Source organism: Carica papaya, chromosome 5 (genome assembly GCF_054855325.1).
Source record: "Carica papaya isolate Zhongbai chromosome 5, ASM5485532v1, whole genome shotgun sequence".
Taxonomy (NCBI): domain Eukaryota; kingdom Viridiplantae; phylum Streptophyta; class Magnoliopsida; order Brassicales; family Caricaceae; genus Carica; species Carica papaya.
In genome coordinates this window covers 29,845,171-29,863,665 of record NC_142313.1, presented here as the reverse complement: position 1 = coordinate 29,863,665, position 18,495 = coordinate 29,845,171, and the positions used below count along the sequence as shown (strand labels likewise).

Sequence of the window (18,495 nt, the reverse complement as noted above, 5' to 3'; positions counted from 1 at the left end):
GATGTGCCGTTCGACGTTACGCGCAACTTTAATTATGGTCCACAGATTTTTTCGCAAATGTGAGTCACGGCGCTCTGGCATTTTACTTGATATTTGAACGAGAACGAGAGGTGCAGTGCGCACGCACAAGGAAACAAATGACGGGAGGGGGAAGAACGGAGAAGTAGTTTATGTATTTGCAGCGCGAACTTAAAAGGGTGCGATCAAACCAGCACTAATGCACCGGATCCCATCAGAACTCCGCAGTTAAGTGTGCTTGGGCGAGATTAGTACTCGGATGGTTGACCTCCTGGGAAGTCCTCGTGTCGCACAAATTTTTTTTCAGACTGGTCGTTCGATGTTACGCGCGTCTGGAATTAGGGTCCGCTGGTTTATACGCAAATGTGAGTCAAGAAGCAGGAGCATTTTAATCGATATTAGAACGAGGATGAGAGGTGAAGTGTGAACGCACAAGGAAACAAATGACGGGAGGGGGGATGGGAGGAGAAAGAGTGTATGTATTTGCAGTGCAGAATGAAACATGAGGGATCATACCAGCACTAATGCAATGGATTCTATCAAAACTCCGCAGTTAAAGTTGCTTGGGCGAGAAAAGTACTCGGATGGGTGACCTCCTGGGAAGTCCTTATATTTCAGCCATTTTCTTGGGAGGTCCTCGTGTTGCACCCATCTTTTTGCAGATGATTCTTTCGACGTTACGCGCGACTTGATTTATGGTCCGCAGATTTATTCGCTAATGTGAGTCACGGCGCCGTGGCATTTTACTTGATATTAGAACGAGAACGGGAGCTGCAGTGCGCACGCACAAGGAAACAAATGACGGGAGGGGGAAGAAAGGGGAATGAGTTTATGTATTTGCAGCGGGAAATTAAACAGGTGCGATCACACCAGCAGTAATGCACCGGATCCCATCAGAACTCCGCAGTAATGTGTGCTTGGGCGAGATTAGTGCTCGGATGGGTGACCTCCTGGGAAGTCCTCGTGTCGCACCAATTTTTTTTCAGACAGGCCGTTCGACGTTACGCGCGTCTGGAACTAGGGTCCGCTGGTTTATATGCAAATGTGAGTCAAGAAGCAGGGGCATTTTAATCGATATTAGAACGAGAATGAGAGGTGAGGTGTGAACGCACAAGGAAACAAATGACCGGAGCGGGAAGAAAGGAGAAGGAGTGTATGTATTTGCAGCGCGAAATTAAACAGGTGCGATCATACCAGCACTAAAGCCCCGGATCCCATCAGAATTCCGCACTTAAGTGTGCTTGGGCGAGAGTATTACTCGGATGGGTGACAACTTGGGAAGCCCTCGTGTTGCACCTATTTTTTTCGGATGGGTTGTTCGACGTTACGCGCGATTGGAATTATAAACCGCTGGTTCATTTGCAAAGGTGAGTCACGGTGCCGGGGCATATTACTTGATATTAGAACGAGAAAGAGAGATGCAGAGTTCACGCACAAGGAAACAAATGACGTGAGGGGGGAAGGGAGGAGAAGGAGTTTATGTATTTGCAGTGCAGAATGAAACAGGTGCGATCATACCAGCACTAATGCAACCGATCCCATCATAACTCCGCAGTTAAGTGTGTTTGGGCGAGAGTAGTACTCGGATGGGTGACCACTTGAGAAGTTCTCGTGTTGCACCCATTTTCTTTGGAGGTCCTCGTGTTGCACCTATCTTTTTGCAGATGATTCTTTCGACGTTACGCGCGACTTGATTTATGGTCCGCAGGTTTATTCGCAAATGTGAGTCACGGCACCGTGGCATTTTACTTTATATTAGAACGAGTACGGGAGGTGCAGTGCGCACGCACAAGGAAACAAATGACGGGAGGAGGCAGAAAAGAGAAGGAGTGTAAGTATTTGAAGCGCAAAATTAAACAAGTGGCATCATATCAGCACTGATGCACTGGATCCCATCAGAACTCTGCAGCTAAGTGTGCTTAGGCGAGAGTAGTACTCGGATGGGTGACCTCTTGGGAAGTCCTCGTATCGCAATAATTTTTTTTAGATGGGTCGTTCGACGTTACGCGCAACTGGAACTATGGTCCGCTGGTTTATACGCAAATTTGAGTCAAGAATCAGGGGCATTTTAATCGATATTAGAACGAGAAGGAGAGGTGCAGTGTGAACGCACAAGGAAACAAATGATGGGTGGGGGGGAGGGAAGAAGGAGTGTTTGTATTTTCAGCACGAAATTAAACAGGTGCGGTCACACCAGCACAAATGCACCGGATCCCATCAGAACTCCGCAGTTAAGTGTGTTTTGGCGAAAGTAGTACAATGATGGGTTACCTCCTGGGAAGTTCTCGTGTTGCACCCATTTTCTTTTTTTCAGATGTGCCGTTGGACGTTACGCGCGACTTGAAGCGCAGAATGAAACATGAGAGATCATACCAGCACAAATGCAACGGATTCTATCAGAACTCCGCAGTTAAGGGTGCTTGGGCGAGAAAAGTACTCGGATGGGTGACCTCATGCGAAGTCCTTATATTTCACCCATTTTCTTGTGAAGTCCTCGTGTTGCACCCATTTTTTTGCAGATGATTCTTTCGACGTTACGCGCGACTTGAATTATGGTCCTCAGGTTTATTCGCAAATATGAGTCACGGTGCTGTAGCATTTTACTTGATATTAGGACGAGAACGGGAGGTGCAGTGCGCACGCACAAGGAAACAAATGACGCGAGGGGGAAGAAAGGGGAATGAGTTTATGTATTTGCAGCGCGAAATTAAACAGGTGGGATCATACCAGCACTAATGCACCGGATCCCATCAGAACTCCGTAGTGAAGTGTGCTTGGGCGAGATTAGTACTCGGATGGGCGACCTCCTGGGAAGTCCTTGTGTCGCACAAATTTCTTTTCAGATGGGTTGTTGACGTTACGCGCGTCTGGAGCTAGGGTCCGCTGGTCTATACGCAAAAGTGAGTCAAGAAGCAGGGGTATTTTAATCGATATTAGAACGAGAATGAGAGGTGAAGTGTGAACGCACAAGGAAACAAATGACGGGAGGGGGAAGAAAGGAGAAGGAGTGTATGTATTTGGAGCGCAAAATTAAACAAGTGGCATCATACCAGCACTGATGCACTGGATCCCATCAGAACTAGGATGGGTGACCTCTTGGGAAGTCCTCGTATCGCAACAATTTTTTTTAGATGGGTCGTTCGACGTTACGCGCGACTGGAACTATGGTCCGCTGGTTTATACGCAAATGTGAGTCAAGAATCAGGGGCATTTTAATCGATATTAGAACGAGAAGGAGAGGTGCAGTGTGAACGCACAAGGAAACAATTGATGGGAGGGGGAGGGAAGGAGAAAAAGTGTATGTATTTGTAGCGCAGAATGAAACAGGTGCTATCATACCAGCACTAATGCGACGGATTCTATCAGAACTCCGTAGGTAAGGGTGCTTGGGCGAGAGTAGTACTAGCATGGGTTACCTCCTGTGAAGTCCTTATATTTCACCCATTTTCTTGCGAAGTCTTCGTGTTGTACCAATTTTTTTGTAGATGATTCTTTCGACGTTACGCGCGACTTGAATTATGGTTCTCAGGTTTATTCGCAAATGTGAGTCACGACGCTGTAGCATTTTACTTGATATTAGAACGAGAACAGGAGGGGTAGCGCGCACGCACAAGGAAACAAATGATGGGAGGGGGAAGAAAAGAGAAGGAGTGTATGTATTTGCAGTGCGAAACTAAACAGGTGCGATCATACCAGCACTAAAGCCCCGGATCCCATCAGAACTTCGCAGTTAAGTGTGCTTGGGCGAGATTAGTACTCGGATGGTTGACCTCCTGGGAAGTCCTCGTGTCGCACAAATTTTTTTTCAGACTGGTCGTTCGATGTTTCGCGCGTCTGGAGTTAGGGTCCGCTGGTTTATACGCAAATGTGAGTCAAGAAGCAGGAACATTTTAATCGATATTAGAACGAGAATGAGAGGTGAAGTGTGAACGCACAAGGAAACAAATGACGGGAGGGGGAAGAAAGGAGGAGTGTATGTATTTGCAGCGCGAAATTAAAGAGGTGCGATCATAGCAGCACTAAAGCCCCGGATCCCATCAGAACTCCGCAGTTAAGTGTGCTTGGGCGAGAGTAGTACTCGGATGGGTGACCACCTGGGAAGCTCTCGTGTTGCACCAATTTTTTTTCGGATGGGTTGTTCGACGTTACGCGCGAATGGAATTATAAACCGCTGGTTCACTTGCAAAGGTGAGTCACGGTGCCGGAGCATATTACTTGATATTAGAACGAGAAAGAGAGATGCAGAGTGCACGCACAAGGAAACAAATGACGGGAGGGTGGATGGGAGGAGAAAGAGTGTATGTATTTGCAGTGCAGAATGAAACATGAGGGATCATACCAGCACTAATGCAACGGATTCTATCAGAACTCCGCAGTTAAGGGTGCTTGGGCGAGAAAAGTACTCGGATGGGTGACCTCATGCGAAGTCCTTATATTTAACCTATTTTCTTGGGAGGTCCTCGTGTTGCACCCATCTTTTTGCAGATGATTCTTTCGACGTTACGCGTGACTTGATTTATGGTCCGCAGGTTTATTCGCAAATGTGAGTCACGGCGCCGTGGCATTTTACTTGATATTAGAACGAGTACGGGAGGTGCAGTGCGCACGCACAAGGAAACAAATGACGGGAGGAGGAGGAAAAGAGAAGGAGTGTATGTATTTGAAGCGCAAAATTAAACTAGTGGCATCATACCAACACTAATGCACATGATCCCATCAGAACTCTGCAGTTAAGCGTGCTTGGGCGAGAGTAGTACTCGGATGGATGACCTCTTGTGAAGTCCTAGTATCGCAATAATTTTTTTTCAAATGGGTCGTTCGACGTTACGCGCGACTGGAACTATAGTCCGCTGGTTTATACGCAAATGTGAGTCAAGAATCAGGGGCATTTTAATCGATATTAGAACGAGAATGAGAGGTGTAGTGTGAACGCACAAGGAAACAAATGACTGGAGGGGGAAGAAAGGAGGAGTGTATGTATTTGCAACGCGAAATTAAAGAGGTGCGATCATAGCAGCACTAAAGCCCCGGATGGGTGACCACCTGGGAAGCCCTCGTGTTGCACCTATTTTTTTTCGGATGGGTTGTTCGACGTTACACGCGAATAAAATTATAAACTGCTGGTTCATTTGCAAAGGTGAGTCACGGTGCCGGGGCATATTACTTTCTATTATAACGAGAAAGAGAGATGCAGAGTGCACGCACAAGGAAACAAATGACGGGAGGGGGAAGAAAGGTGAAGGAGTTTATGTATTTACAGCGCGAAATTAAACAGGTGCGATCATACCAACACTAATGCACCGGATCCCATCAGAACTCCGCAGTCAAGTGTGCTTGGGCGAGAGTAGTACTCAAATGGGTGACCTCCTGGGAAGTCCTCGTGTCGCATTAATTTTTTTTTTAGACGGGTCGGTTGACGTTACGCGCGACTAGAACTAGGGTCCACTTGTTTATACTCAAATGTGAGTCAAGAAACAGGGGCATTTTAATCGATATTAAAACGAAAAGGAGAGATGCAGAGTGCACGCACAAGGAAACAAATGACGGGAGGGGGGTTGGAGGGAGAAAAAGTGTATGTATTTGCAGCGCAGAATGAAACATGAGCAATCATACCAGCACCAATGCAACGGATTCTATCAGAACTCCGCAAGTTAAGGGTGCTAGGGCGAGAGTAGCACTAGGATGGGTGACCTCCTGCGAAGTCCTTATATTTCACCCATTTTCTTAGGAAGTCCTCGTGTTGCACCCATTTTTTTGCAGATGATTCTTTCGACGATACGCGCGACTTGAATTATGGTCCTCAGGTTTATTCACAAATGTGAGTCATGGCACCTTAGCATTTTACTTGATATTAGAACGAGCACGGGAGGTGCAGTGCGCACGCACAAGGAAACAAATGACCGGAGGGGAAAGAAAGGAGAAGGTGTTTATGTATTTGCAGCGCGGAATTAAACGGGTGCGATCATACCAGCACTAATGCGCCGGATCCCATCAGAACTCCGCAGTTAAGTGTGCTTGGGCGAGAGTAGTACTCGGATTGGTGACCTCCTAGGAAGTCCTCGTGTCGCACCAATTTTTTTTCAGACGGGTCGTTCGACGTTACGCGCGTCTAGAACTAGGGTCCGCTGGTTTATACGCAAATGTGAGTCAAGAAGTAGGGGCATTTTAATCGAGATTAGAACGAGAAGGAGAGATGGAGTGTAAACGCACAAGGAAACAAATGACGGAGGGGGAAGAAAGGAGGAGTGTATGTATTTGCAGCGCAAAATTAAACAGGTGCGATCATACCAGCACTAAAGCCCCGGATCCCATCAGAACTCCGCAGTTAGGTGTGCTTGGGCGAGAGTAGTAATCGGATGGGTGACCACTTGGGAAGCCCTCGTGTTGCACCTTTTTTTTCTCGGATGGGTTGTTCGATGTTACGCGCGAATGGAATTATAAACCGCTGGTTCATTTGCAAAGGTGAGTCACGGTGCCGGGGCATATTACTTGATATTAGAACGAGAAAGAGAGATGTAGAGTGCACGCACAAGGAAACAAATAACGGGAGGGGGGATAGGAGGAGAAAGAGTGTATGTATTTGCACTGCAGAATGAAACATGAGGGATCATACTAGCACTAATGCAACGGATTCTATCAGAACTCCGCAGTTAAGGGTACTTGGGCGAGAAAAGTACTCGGATGGGTGACTTCCTGCGAATTCCTTATATTTCACCCATTTTCTTGGGGTCCTCGTGTTGCACCCATCTTTTTGCAGATGATTCTTTTGACGTTATGCGCGACTTGATTTATGGTCCGCATGTTTATTCGCAAATGTGAGTCACGGCGTCGTGGCATTTTACTTGATATTAGAACGAGTACGGGAGGTGCAGTGCGCACTCACAAGTAAACAAATTACGGGAGGAGGAAGAAAAGGGAAGGAGTGTATGTATTTGAAGCGCAAAATTAAACAAGTGGCATCATACCAGCACTAATGCACTGGATCCCATCAGAACTCTGCAGTTAAGCGTGCTTGGGCGAGATTAGTACTCGGATGGTTCATCAGAATTCTTTTGACGTTACGCGCGACTTGATTTATGGTCCGCAGGTTTATTCGCAAATGTGAGTCACGGCGTCGTGGCATTTTACTTGATATTAGAACGAGTACGGGAGGTGCAGAGTGCACACACAAGGAAACAAGTGACGGGAGGGGGGATGGAGGGAGAAAAAGTGTATGTATTTGCAGCGCAGAATGAAACATGAGCAATCATACCAGCACCAATGCAACGGATTCTTTCAGAACTCCGCAAGTTAAGGGTGCTTGGACGAGAGTAGCACTAGGATGGGTGACCTCCTGCGAAGTCCTTATATTTCACCCATTTTCTTAGGAAGTCCTCGTGTTGCACCCATTTTTTTGCAGATGATTCTTTCGACGATACGCGCGACTTGAATTATGGTCCTCAGGTTTATTCGCAAATGTGAGTCACAACACCGTAGCATTTTAGTTGATATTAGAACGAGCACGGGCGGTGCAGTGCGCACCCACAAGGAAACAAATGACGGGAGGGGAAAGAAAGGAGAAGGAGTTTATGTATTTGCAGCGCGGAATTAAACGGGTGCGATCATACCAGCACTAATGCGCCGGATCCCATCAGAACTCTGCAGTTAAGTGTGCTTGGGCGAGAGTAGTACTCGGATGGGTGACCTCCTGGAAAGTCCTCGTGTCGCACTAATTTTTTTTCAGACGGATCGTTCGACGTTACGCGAGTCTGGAACTAGGGTCCGCTGGTTTATACGCAAATGTGAGTCAAGAAGCAGGGGCATTTTAATCGATATTAGAACGAGAAGTAGAGATGAAGTGTGAACGCACAAGGAAACAAATGACGGAGGGGGAAGAAAGGAGAAGGAGTGTATGTATTTGCAGCGCGGAATTAAACAGGTGCGATCATACCAGCACTAAAGCCTCGGATCCCATCAGAACTCCGCAGTTAGGTGTTCTTGGGCGAGAGTAGTACTCGGATGGGTGACCACTTGGCAAGCCCTCGTGTTGCACCTTTTTTTTCTCTGATGGGTTGTTCGACGTTACGCGCGATTGGAATTATAAATCGCTGGTTCATTTGCAAAGGTGAGTCACGGTGCCGGGGCATATTACTTGATATTATAACGAGAAAGAGAGGTGCAGAGTCCATGCACAGGGAATCAAATGACGGGTTAGGGGATGGGAGGAGAAAGAGTGTATGTATTTGCAGTGCAGAATGATACATGAGGGATCATGCCAGCATTAATGCAACGGATTCTACCAGAACTCCGCAGTTAAGGGTGCTTGGGCGAGAAAAGTACTCGGATGGGTGACCTCCTGCGAATTCCATATATTTCACCCATTTTCTTGGGAGGTCCTCGTGTTGCACCCATCTTTTTGCAGATGATTCTTTTGACGTTACGCGCGACTTGATTTATGGTCCGCAGGTTTATTCGCAAATGTGAGTCACGGCGCCGTGGCATTTTACTTTATATTAGAACGAGTACGGGAGGTGCAGTGCGCACGCACAAGGAAACAAATAACGGGAGGAGGAAGAAAAGAGAAGGAGTGTATGTATTTGAAGCGCAAAATTAAACAAGTGGCATCATACCAGCACTAATGTACTGATCCCATCAGAACTCAGCAGTTAAGGGTGCTTTGGCGAAAGTAGTACAATGATGGGTTACCTCCTGGGAAGTTCTCGTGTTGCACCCATTTTTTTTTTTCAGATGTGCCGGTCGACGTTATGCGCGACTTTAATTATGGTCCGCAGATTTATTCGCAAATGTGAGTCACGGTGCCGTGCCATTTTACTTGATATTTGAACGAGAACGAGAGGTGCAGTGCGCACGCACAAGGAAACAAATGACGGGAGGGGAAAGAAAGGAGATGGAGTTTATGTATTTGCAGCGCGAAATTAAACTGGTGCGATCATACCAGCACTAATGCAACGGATTCTATCAGAACTACGTATGTAAGGGTGCTTGGGCGAGAGTAGTACTAGCATGGGTTATCTCCTGCGAAGTCCTTATATTTCACCCATCTTCTTGTGAAGTCCTCGTGTTGTACTCATTTTTTTGCAGATGATTCTTTCGACGTTACGCGCGACTTGAATTATGGTCCTCAAGTTTATTCGCAAATGTGAGTCACGGCGCTGTAGCTATTTATTTGATATTAGAACGAGAACAGGAGGTGCAGTGCGTACGCACAAGGAAACAAATGACGGGAGGGGGAAGAAAGGGGAATGAATTTATGTATTTGCAGCGCAAAATTAAGCAGGTGCGATAATACCAGCACTAATGCACCGGATCCCATCAGAACTCCGCAGTGAAGTGTGCTTGGGCGACATTAGTACTCGGATGGGTGACCTCCTGGGAAGTCCTCGTGTCGCACCAATTTTTTTTCAGACAGGTCGTTCGACGTTACGCGCGTTGGAACTAGGGTCCGCTGGTTTATACGCAAATATGAGTCAAGAAGTAGGGGCATTTTAATCGATATTAGAACGAGAATGAGAGGTGAAGTGTGAACGCACAAGGAAACAAATGACGGGAGGGGAAAAAATGAGAAGGAGTGTATGTATTTGCAGCACGAAATTAAACAGGTGCGATCATACCAGCACTAAAGCTCCGGATCCCATCAGAACCTCGCAATTAAGTGTTGGGCGAGAGTAGAACTCGGATGGGTCACCACCTGGGAAGCCCTCATGTTGCACCTATTTTTTTTTCGGATGGGTTGTTCGACGTTACGCGCGAATGGAATTATAAACCGCTAGTTCATTTGCAAAGGTGAGTCACGGTGCCGGGGCATATTACTTGATATTAGAAAGAGAAAGAGAGATGCAGAGTGCACGCACAAGGAAACAAATGACGGGAGGGGGGTTGGAAGGAGAAAGAGTGTATGTATTTGCAGTGCAGAATGAAACATGAGGGATCATACCTGCACAAATGCAACGGATTCTATCAGAACTCCGCAGTTAAGGGTACTTGGGCGAGAAAAGTACTCGGATGGGTGACCTCATGCGAAGTCCTTATATTTCACCCATTTTCTTAGGAAGTCCTTGTGTTGCACCCATTTTTTTGCAGATGATTCTTTCGACGATACGCGCGACTTGAATTATGGTCCTCAGGTTTATTCGCAAATGTGAGTCACGGCACCGTAGCATTTTACTTTATATTAGAAGGAGCACGGGAGGTGCAGTGCGCACGCACAAGGAAAAAAATGACGGGAGGGGGAAGAAAGGGGAATGAGTTTATGGATTTGCAGCGCAAAATTAAACAGGTGCGATCATACCAGCACGAATGCACCGGATCCCATCAGAACTCCGCAGTTAAGTGTGCTTTGGTGAAAGTAGTACAATTATGAGTTACCCCGTGGGAAGTTCTCGTGTTGCACCCATTTTCTTTTTTTCAGATGTGTCGTTCAACGTTACGCACGACTTTAATTATGGTCCGCAGATTTATTCGCAAATGTGAGTCACGGCGCCGTGGCATTGTACTTGATATTTGAACGAGAACGAGAGGTGCAGTGCGCACGCACAAGGAAAAAAATGACGGGAGGGGGAAGAAAGGAGAATGAGTTTATGTATTTGCAGCGCGAAATTAAACAGGTGCGATCATACCAGCAATAATACACCGGATCCCATCAGAACTCCGCAGTTAAATGTGCTTGGGCGAGAGTAGTACTCGGATGGGTGACCTCCTGGGAAGTCCTCGTGTCGCACTAATTTTTTTTCCAGACGGGTGGTTCGATGTTACGCGCTACTGGAACTAGGGTCCACTGGTTTATACGCAAATGTGAGTCAAGAAGCAGGGGCATTTTAATCGATATTAGTACGAGAATGAGAGATGCAGAGTGCACGCACAAGGAAACAAATGATGGGAGGGGGGATGGAGGGAGAAAAAGTGTATGTATTTGTAGCACAGAATGAAACATGAGCAATCATACCAGCACCAATGCAACAGATTCTATCAAAACTCCACAAGTTAAGGGTGCTTAGGCGATAGTAGCACTAGGATGGGTGACCTCCTGCGAAGTCCTTATATTTCACCCATTTTTTTGCAGATAATTCTTTCGACGATACGCACGACTTGAATTATGGTCCTCAGGTTTATTCGCAAATGTGAATCACGGCACCATAGCATTTTGCTTGATATTAGAACGAGCACGGTAGGTGCAGTGCGCACGCACAAGGAAACAAATGACGGGAGGGGGAAGAAAGGAGAAGGAGTTTATGTATTTGCAGCGCGGAATTAAACGGGTGCGATCATACCAACACTAATGCACCGGATCCCATCAGAACTCCGCAGTTAAGTGTGCTTGGGCGAGAGTAGTACTCGGATGGGTGACCTCCTGCGAAGTCCTCGTGTCGCACCAATTTTTTTTCAAATGAGTCGTTCGACGTTACGCGCGACTGGAACTAGGTTCCGCTGGTTTATACGCAAATGTGAGTCAAGAAGCAGGGGCATTTTAATCGATATTAGAACGAGAAGGAGCGGTGCAGTGTGAACGCACAAGGAAACAATTGATGGGTGGGGGAGGGAAGAAGAAGGAGTGTATGTATTTTCAGCACGAAATGAAACAGGTACGATGATACCAGCACTAATGCAACGGATTCTATCAGAACTCCGTAGGTAAGGGTGCTTGGGCGAGAGTAGTACTAGCATGGGTTACCTCCTGCGAAGTCCTTATATTTCACCCATTTTCTTGTGAAGTTCTCGTGTTGCACCCATTTTTTTGCAGATGATTCTTTCGACGTTACGCGCGACTTGAATTTTGGTCCTCAGGTTTATTCGCAAATGTGAGTCAGGTCGCCGTGGCATTTTACTTTATATTAGAACGAGTACGGGAGGTGCAGTGCGCACGCACAAGGAAACAAATGACGGGAGGAGGCAGAAAAGAGAAGGAGTGTAAGTATTTGAAGCGCAAAATTAAACAAGTGGCATCATATCAGCACTGATGCACTGGATCCCATCAGAACTCTGCAGCTAAGTTTGCTTGGGCGAGAGTAGTACTCGGATGGATGACCTCTTGGGAAGTCCTCGTATCGCAACAATTTTTTTTCAGATGGGTCGTTCGACGTTACGCGCGACTGGAACTATGGTCCGCTGGTTTATACGCAAATGTGAGTCAAGAATCAGGGGCATTTTAATCGATATTAGAACGAGAAGGAGAGGTGCAGTGTGAACGCACAAGGAAACAAATGATGGGAGGGGGGGAGGGAAGAAGGAGTGTATGTATTTTCAGCACGAAATTAAACAGGTGCGGTCACACCAGCACAAATGCACTAGATCCCATCAGAACTCCGCAGTTAAGTGTGCTTTGGCGAAAGTAGTACAATGATGGGTTACCTCCTGGGAAGTTCTCGTGTTGCACCCCTTTTCTTTTTTTCAGAGGTGCCGTTCGACGTTACGCGCGACTGTAATTATGGTCCGCAGATTTATTCGCAAATGTGAGTCATGACATCGTGGCATTTTACTTGATATTTGAACGAGAATGAGAGGTGCAGTGCGCACGCACAAGGAAACAAATGACAGGAGGGGGAAGAAAGGAGAAGGAGTTTATGTTTTTGCAGCGCGAAATTAAACAGGTGCGATCATACCAGCACTAATGCACCGGATCCCATCAAAACTCCGCAGTTAAGTGTGCTTGGGCGAGAGTAGTACTCGGATGGTTGACCTCTTGGGAAGTCCTCGTGTCGCACTAATTTTCTTTTCAGACGGGTTGTTCGACGTTACGCGCGATTGGGACTAGGGTCCACCTGTTTATACGCAAATGTGAGTCAAGAAGCAGGGGCATCTTAATCGATATTAGAAAGAGATGGAGAGATGCAGAGTGCACGCACAAGGAAATAAATGATGGGAGGGGGGATGGAGGGAGAAAAAGTGTATGTATTTGCAGCGCAGAATGAAACATGAGCAATCATACCAGCACCGATGCAACGGATTCTGTCAGAACTCCGCATGTTAAGGGTGTTTGGGCGAGAGTAGCACTAGGATGGGTGACCTCCTGCGAAGTCCTTATATTTCACCAATTTTCTTAGGAAGTCCTCGTGTTGCACCCATTTTTTTGCAGATGATTCTTTCGACGTTACGCACAACTTGAATTATGGTCCTCAGGTTTATTCGCAAATGTGAGTCACGGCACCATAGCATTTTACTTGATATTAGAACGAGCACGGGAGGTGCAGTGCGCACGCACAAGGTAACAAATGACGGGAGGGGGAAGAAAGGAGAAGGAGTTTATGTATTTGCAGCGCAGAATTAAACGGGTGCGATCATACCAGCACTAATGCACCGGATCCCATCAGAACTCCGCAGTTAAGTGTGCTTAGGCGAGTGTAGTACTCGGATGGGTGACCTCCTGGGAAGTCCTTGTGTCGCAACAATTTATTTTCAGACGGATCGTTCGACGTTACGCGCGACTGGAACTGGGGTCCGCTGGTTTATACGCAAATGTGAGTCAAGAAGCAGGGGCATTTTAATCTATATTAGAACGAGAAGGAGAGGTGCAGTGTGAACGCACAAGGAAACAATTGATGGGAGGGGGAGGGAAGGAGAAGGAGTGTATGTATTTTCAGCACGAAATGAAACAGGTGCGATCATACCAACACTAATGCAACGGATTCTATCAGAACTCCGTAGGTAAGGGTGCTTGGGCGAGAGTAGTACTAGCATGGGTTACCTCCTGCGAAGTCCTTATATTTCACCCATTTTCTTGTGAAGTCCTCGTGTTGCACCCACTTTTTTGCAGATGATTCTTTCGACGTTACGCGCGACTTGAATTATGGTCCTCAGGTTTATTCGCAAATGTGAGTCACGGCGTTGTAGCATTTTACTTGATATTAGAACGAGAACAGGAGGTGCAGTGCGCATGCACAAAGAAACAAATGATGGGAGGGGGAAGAAAGGGGAATGAGTTTATGTATTTGCAGCCCGAAATTAAACAGGTGCGATCATACCAGCAGTAATGCACCAGATCCAATCAGAACTCCGCAGTGAAGTGTGCTTGGGCGAGATTAGTACTCGAATGGGTGACCTCTTGGGATGTCCTCGTGTCCCACCAATTTTTTTTCAGACGGGTCGTTCGACGTTACGCGCGTCTGGAACTAGGGTCCGCTGGTTTATACGCAAATGTGAGTCAAGAAGCAGGGGCATTTTAATCGATATTAGAACGAGAGGGAGAGATGCAGAGTGCACGCAGAAGGAAACAAATGACGGGAGGGGGGATGGAGGGAGAAAAAGTGTATGTATTTGCAGCGCAGAATGAAACATGAGCAATCATACCAGCACCAATGCAACGGATTCTATAAGAACTCCGCAAGTTAAGGGTGCTTGGGCGAGAGTAGCACTAGGATGGGTGACCTCCTGCGAAGTCCTTATATTTCACCCATTTTCTTAGGAAGTCGTCGTGTTCCACCCATTTTTTTGCAGATGATTCTTTCGACGATATGCGCGACTTGAATTTTGGTCCTCAGTTTTATTCGCAAATGTGAGTCACGGCACCAAAGCATTTTACTTGATATTAGAACGAGCATGGGAGGTGCAGTGCGCACGCACAAGGAAACAAATGACGGGAGGGGGAAGAAAGGAGAAGGAATATATGTATTCGTAGCCCAAAATTAAACGGGTGCGATCATACCAGCATCAATGCACCGGATCCCATCAGAACTCCGCAGTTAAATGTGCTTGGGAGAGAGTAGTACTCGGATGGGTGACCTCCTGGGAAGTCCTCGTGTCGTACCAATTTATTTTCAGACGGGTCGTTCGACGTTACGCGCGACTGGAACTAGGGTCTGCTGGTTTATACGCAAATGTGAGTCAAGAAGCAGGGGCATTTTAATCGATATTAGAACGAGAAGGAGAGGTGCAGTGTGAACGCACAAGGAAACAATTGATGGGAGGGGGAGGGAAGGAGAAGGAGTGTATGTATTTTCAGCACGAAATGAAACAGGTGAGATCATACCAGCACTAACGCAACAGATTCTATCAGAACTCTGTAGGTAAGGGTGCTTGGGCGAGAGTAGTACTAGCATGGGTTACCTCCTGCGAAGTCCTTATATTTCACCCATTTTCTCGTGAAGTCCTTGTGTTGCACCCATTTTTTTGCAGATGATTCTTTCGACGTTACGCGCGACTTGAATTATGGTCCTCAGGTTTATTCGCAAAAGTGAGTCACGGCGCTGTAGCATTTTACTTGATACTAGAACGAGAACGGGAGGTGCAGTGCGCACGCACAAGGAAACAAATGACGGGAGGGGGAAGAAAGGGGAATGAGTTTATGTATTTGATGCCCGAAATTAAACAGGTGCGATCATACCAGCACTAATGCACCGGATCCCATCAGAACTCCGCAGTGAAGTGTGCTTGGGCGAGATTAGTACTCGGATGGGTGACCTCCTGGGAAGTCCTCGTGTCACACCAATTTTTTTTTAGACGGGTCGTTCGACATTACGCGCGTCTGGAACTAGGGTCCGCTGGTTTATATGCAAATGTGAGTCAAGAAGCAGGGGCATTTTAATCGATATTAGAACGAGAATGAGAGGTGAAGTGTGAACGCACAAGGAAACAAATGACGGGAGGGGGAAGAAAGGAGAAGGAATATATGTATTTGCAGCGCAAAATTAAACGGGTGCGATCATACCAGCACTAAAGCCTCGGATCCCATCAGAACTCCGTAGTTAGGTGTGCTTGGGCGAGAGTAGTACTCGGATGGGTGACCACTTGGGAAGCCCTCGTGTTGCACCTATTTTTTTTCGGATGGATTGTTCGACATTAGGCGCGAATGGAATTATAAACCGCTGGTTCATTTGCAAAGGTGAGTCACGGTGCCGGGGCATATTACTTGATATTAGAACGAGAAAGAGAGATGCAGAGTGCACGCACAAGTGAACAAATGATGGGAGGGGGAAGAAAGGAGAACGAGTTTATGTATTTGCAGAGCGAAATTAATCAGGTGCAATCATACCAGCACTAATGCAACAGATCCCATCATAACTCCGCAGTTAAGTGTGCTTGGGTGAGAGTAGTACTCGGATGGGTGACCACTTGGGAAGTCCTCGTGTTGCACCCATTTTTTTGCAGATGATTCTTTCAACGTTACGTGCGACTTGAATTATGGTCCTCAGGTTTATTCGCAAATGTGAGTCACAGCGCTGTAGCATTTTACTTGATATTAGAACGAGAACGGGAGGTGCAGTGCGCACGCACAAGGAAACAAATGACGGGAGGGGGAAGAAAGGGGAATGAGTTTATGTATTTGCAGCGCAAAATTAAACAGGTGCGATCATACCAGCACTAATGCACCGGATCCCATTAGAACTCCGCAGTGAAGTGTGCTTGGGCGAGAGTAGTACTCGGATGTGTGACCTCTTGGGAAGTCCTCGTATCGCAATAATTTTTTTTCAGAGGGATCGTTCAACGTTACGCGCGATTGGAACTATGGTCCGCTGGTTTATACGCAAATGTGAGTCAAGAATCAGGGGCATTTTAATCGATATTAGAACGAGAAGGAGAGGTGCAGTGTGAACGCACAAGGAAACAAATGATGGGAGGGGGGTAGGGAAGAAGGAGTGTATGTATTTTCAGCACGAAATTAAACAGGTGCGGTCACACCAGCACAAATACACCGGATCCCATCAGAACTCCGCAGTTAAGTGTGCTTTGGCGAAAGTAGTACAATGATGGGTTACCTCCTGGGAAGTTCTCGTGTTGCACCCATTTTCTTTTTTTCAGATGTGCCGTTCGACGTTACGCGCGACTTTAATTATGGTCTGCAGATTTATTCGCAAATGTGAGTCACGGCACCGTGGCATTTTACTTGATATTTGAACGAGAACGTGAGGTGTAGTGCGCACGCACAAGGAAACAAATGACGGGAGGGGGAAAAAAGGAGAAGGAGTTTATGTATTTGCAGCGCAAAATTAAACAGGTGCGATCATACTAGCACTTATGCACCAGATCCCATTAGAACTCTGCAGTTAAGTGTGCTTGGGCGAGAGTAATACTAGGATCGGTGACCTCCTGGGAAGTCCTCGTGTCGCACTAATTTTTTTTTTCAGACTGGTCGTTCGACGTTATGCGCGACTGCAACTAGGGTCCACTGGTTTATACGCAAATGTGAGTCAAGAAGCAAGGGCATTTTAATCGATATTAGAACGAGAAAGAGAGATGCAGAGTGCACGCACAAGGAAACAAATGACGGGAGGGGGAAGGAAGGAGAAAGAGTGTATGTATTTTCAGCACGAAATGAAACAGGTGCGATCATACCAGCACTAATATATCGGATTCTATCAGAACTCCATAGGTAAGGGGTGCCTGGGCGAGAGTAGTACTAGCATGGGTTACCTCCTGCGAAGTCCTTATATTTCACCCATTTTCTTGTAAAGTCCTCGTGTTGCACCCATTTTTTTGCAGATGATTCTTTCGACGTTACACGCGACTTGAATTATGGTCCTCAGGTTTATTCACAAATGTGAGTCAAGAAGCAGGGGCATTTTAATCGATATTAGAACGAGAAGGAGAGGTGCAGTGTTAACGCACAAAGAAACAATTGACGGGAGGGGGGATGGAGGGAGAAAAAGTGTATGTATTTGCAGCGCAGAATGAAACATGAGCAATCATGCCAGCACCAATGCAACGGATTCTATCAGAACTCCGCAAGTTTAGGGTGCTTGGGCGAGAGTAGCTCTAGGATGAGTTACCTCCTGCGAAGTCCTTATATTTCACCCATTTTCTTAGGAAGTCCTCGTGTTGCACCCATTTTTTGCAGATGATTCTTTCGACGTTACGCGCGACTTGAATTATGGTCCTCAGGTTTATTCGCAAATGTGCGTCACGGCACCGTAGCATTTTACTTGATATTAGAACGAGCAAGGGAGGTGCAGTGCGCACGCACAAGGAAACAAATGACGGGAGGGGGAAGAAAGGAGAAGGAGTTTATGTATTTGCAGCGCAAATTTAAACAGGTGTGATCATACCAGCACTAATGCACCGGATCCCATTAGAACTCCGCAATTAAGTGTGCTTGGGCGAGAGTAGTACTCGGATGGGTGACCTCCTGGGAAGTCCTCGTGTCGCACTAATTTTTCTTTTCAGACGGGTCGTTCGACGTTATGCGCGACTGCAACTAGGGTCCACTAGTTTATACGCAAATGTGAGTCAAGAAGCAGGGGCATTTTAATCGATATTAGAACAAGAATGAGAGATGCAGAGTGCACGCACAAGGAAACAAATGATGAGAGGGGGAGGGAAGGAGAAAGAGTGTATGCATTTTCAGCACGAAATGAAACAGCTGCGATCATACCAGCACTAATGCATCGGATTCTATCAGAACTCCGTAGGTAAGGGTGTTTGGGCGAGAGTAGTACTAGCATGGGTTAGCTCTTGCAAAGTCCTTATATTCCACCCATTTTCTTGTGAAGTTCTCGTGTTGCACCCATTTTTTTGCAGATGATTCTTTCAACGTTACGTGCAACTTGAATT

At 46.6% G+C, this 18,495-nt stretch overlaps 4 non-coding genes and 28 pseudogenes across 4 annotated transcripts; all 32 read left to right on the top strand.

Moving 5' to 3' along the window:
* The first annotated feature begins 195 nt into the window (after positions 1–195).
* Positions 196–314, top strand: LOC148261697 (5S ribosomal RNA; annotated as a pseudogene).
* A 560-nt stretch (positions 315–874) lies between these two features.
* On the top strand, positions 875–993 carry LOC148261696 (5S ribosomal RNA; annotated as a pseudogene).
* Positions 994–1,198: 205 nt separating this feature from the next.
* LOC148261695 (5S ribosomal RNA) lies at positions 1,199–1,317 on the top strand (annotated as a pseudogene).
* A 205-nt stretch (positions 1,318–1,522) lies between these two features.
* On the top strand, positions 1,523–1,641 carry LOC148261694 (5S ribosomal RNA; annotated as a pseudogene).
* Positions 1,642–1,877: 236 nt separating this feature from the next.
* On the top strand, positions 1,878–1,995 carry LOC148261693 (5S ribosomal RNA; annotated as a pseudogene).
* Positions 1,996–2,198: 203 nt separating this feature from the next.
* On the top strand, positions 2,199–2,317 carry LOC148261692 (5S ribosomal RNA; annotated as a pseudogene).
* Positions 2,318–2,731: 414 nt separating this feature from the next.
* LOC148261691 (5S ribosomal RNA) lies at positions 2,732–2,850 on the top strand (annotated as a pseudogene).
* Positions 2,851–3,697: 847 nt separating this feature from the next.
* Positions 3,698–3,816, top strand: LOC148261690 (5S ribosomal RNA; annotated as a pseudogene).
* Positions 3,817–4,018: 202 nt separating this feature from the next.
* On the top strand, positions 4,019–4,137 carry LOC148261689 (5S ribosomal RNA). Its single transcript, XR_015820458.1, has one exon. It is a non-coding gene; the product is annotated as a 5S ribosomal RNA (ribosomal RNA).
* Positions 4,138–5,291: 1,154 nt separating this feature from the next.
* Positions 5,292–5,410, top strand: LOC148261688 (5S ribosomal RNA; annotated as a pseudogene).
* A 562-nt stretch (positions 5,411–5,972) lies between these two features.
* LOC148261687 (5S ribosomal RNA) lies at positions 5,973–6,091 on the top strand (annotated as a pseudogene).
* Positions 6,092–6,292: 201 nt separating this feature from the next.
* Positions 6,293–6,411, top strand: LOC148261686 (5S ribosomal RNA; annotated as a pseudogene).
* A 1,200-nt stretch (positions 6,412–7,611) lies between these two features.
* LOC148261685 (5S ribosomal RNA) lies at positions 7,612–7,730 on the top strand (annotated as a pseudogene).
* A 204-nt stretch (positions 7,731–7,934) lies between these two features.
* LOC148261684 (5S ribosomal RNA) lies at positions 7,935–8,053 on the top strand (annotated as a pseudogene).
* A 1,240-nt stretch (positions 8,054–9,293) lies between these two features.
* Positions 9,294–9,412, top strand: LOC148261683 (5S ribosomal RNA; annotated as a pseudogene).
* An 880-nt stretch (positions 9,413–10,292) lies between these two features.
* LOC148261682 (5S ribosomal RNA) lies at positions 10,293–10,411 on the top strand (annotated as a pseudogene).
* Positions 10,412–10,620: 209 nt separating this feature from the next.
* LOC148261681 (5S ribosomal RNA) lies at positions 10,621–10,739 on the top strand. The gene has a single exon (XR_015819977.1). It is a non-coding gene; the product is annotated as a 5S ribosomal RNA (ribosomal RNA).
* A 532-nt stretch (positions 10,740–11,271) lies between these two features.
* Positions 11,272–11,390, top strand: LOC148261680 (5S ribosomal RNA). Its single transcript, XR_015820293.1, has one exon. It is a non-coding gene; the product is annotated as a 5S ribosomal RNA (ribosomal RNA).
* Positions 11,391–11,950: 560 nt separating this feature from the next.
* Positions 11,951–12,068, top strand: LOC148261679 (5S ribosomal RNA; annotated as a pseudogene).
* A 204-nt stretch (positions 12,069–12,272) lies between these two features.
* On the top strand, positions 12,273–12,391 carry LOC148261678 (5S ribosomal RNA; annotated as a pseudogene).
* Positions 12,392–12,600: 209 nt separating this feature from the next.
* LOC148261677 (5S ribosomal RNA) lies at positions 12,601–12,719 on the top strand (annotated as a pseudogene).
* Positions 12,720–13,281: 562 nt separating this feature from the next.
* LOC148261676 (5S ribosomal RNA) lies at positions 13,282–13,400 on the top strand (annotated as a pseudogene).
* Positions 13,401–13,959: 559 nt separating this feature from the next.
* On the top strand, positions 13,960–14,078 carry LOC148261675 (5S ribosomal RNA; annotated as a pseudogene).
* Positions 14,079–14,639: 561 nt separating this feature from the next.
* Positions 14,640–14,758, top strand: LOC148261674 (5S ribosomal RNA; annotated as a pseudogene).
* Positions 14,759–14,963: 205 nt separating this feature from the next.
* On the top strand, positions 14,964–15,082 carry LOC148261673 (5S ribosomal RNA; annotated as a pseudogene).
* Positions 15,083–15,317: 235 nt separating this feature from the next.
* Positions 15,318–15,436, top strand: LOC148261672 (5S ribosomal RNA). The gene has a single exon (XR_015820666.1). It is a non-coding gene; the product is annotated as a 5S ribosomal RNA (ribosomal RNA).
* Positions 15,437–15,641: 205 nt separating this feature from the next.
* LOC148261671 (5S ribosomal RNA) lies at positions 15,642–15,760 on the top strand (annotated as a pseudogene).
* Positions 15,761–15,965: 205 nt separating this feature from the next.
* Positions 15,966–16,084, top strand: LOC148261670 (5S ribosomal RNA; annotated as a pseudogene).
* Positions 16,085–16,289: 205 nt separating this feature from the next.
* On the top strand, positions 16,290–16,408 carry LOC148261669 (5S ribosomal RNA; annotated as a pseudogene).
* Positions 16,409–16,612: 204 nt separating this feature from the next.
* Positions 16,613–16,731, top strand: LOC148261668 (5S ribosomal RNA; annotated as a pseudogene).
* A 209-nt stretch (positions 16,732–16,940) lies between these two features.
* Positions 16,941–17,059, top strand: LOC148261667 (5S ribosomal RNA; annotated as a pseudogene).
* A 917-nt stretch (positions 17,060–17,976) lies between these two features.
* LOC148261666 (5S ribosomal RNA) lies at positions 17,977–18,095 on the top strand (annotated as a pseudogene).
* The last annotated feature ends 400 nt before the right edge of the window (positions 18,096–18,495 follow it).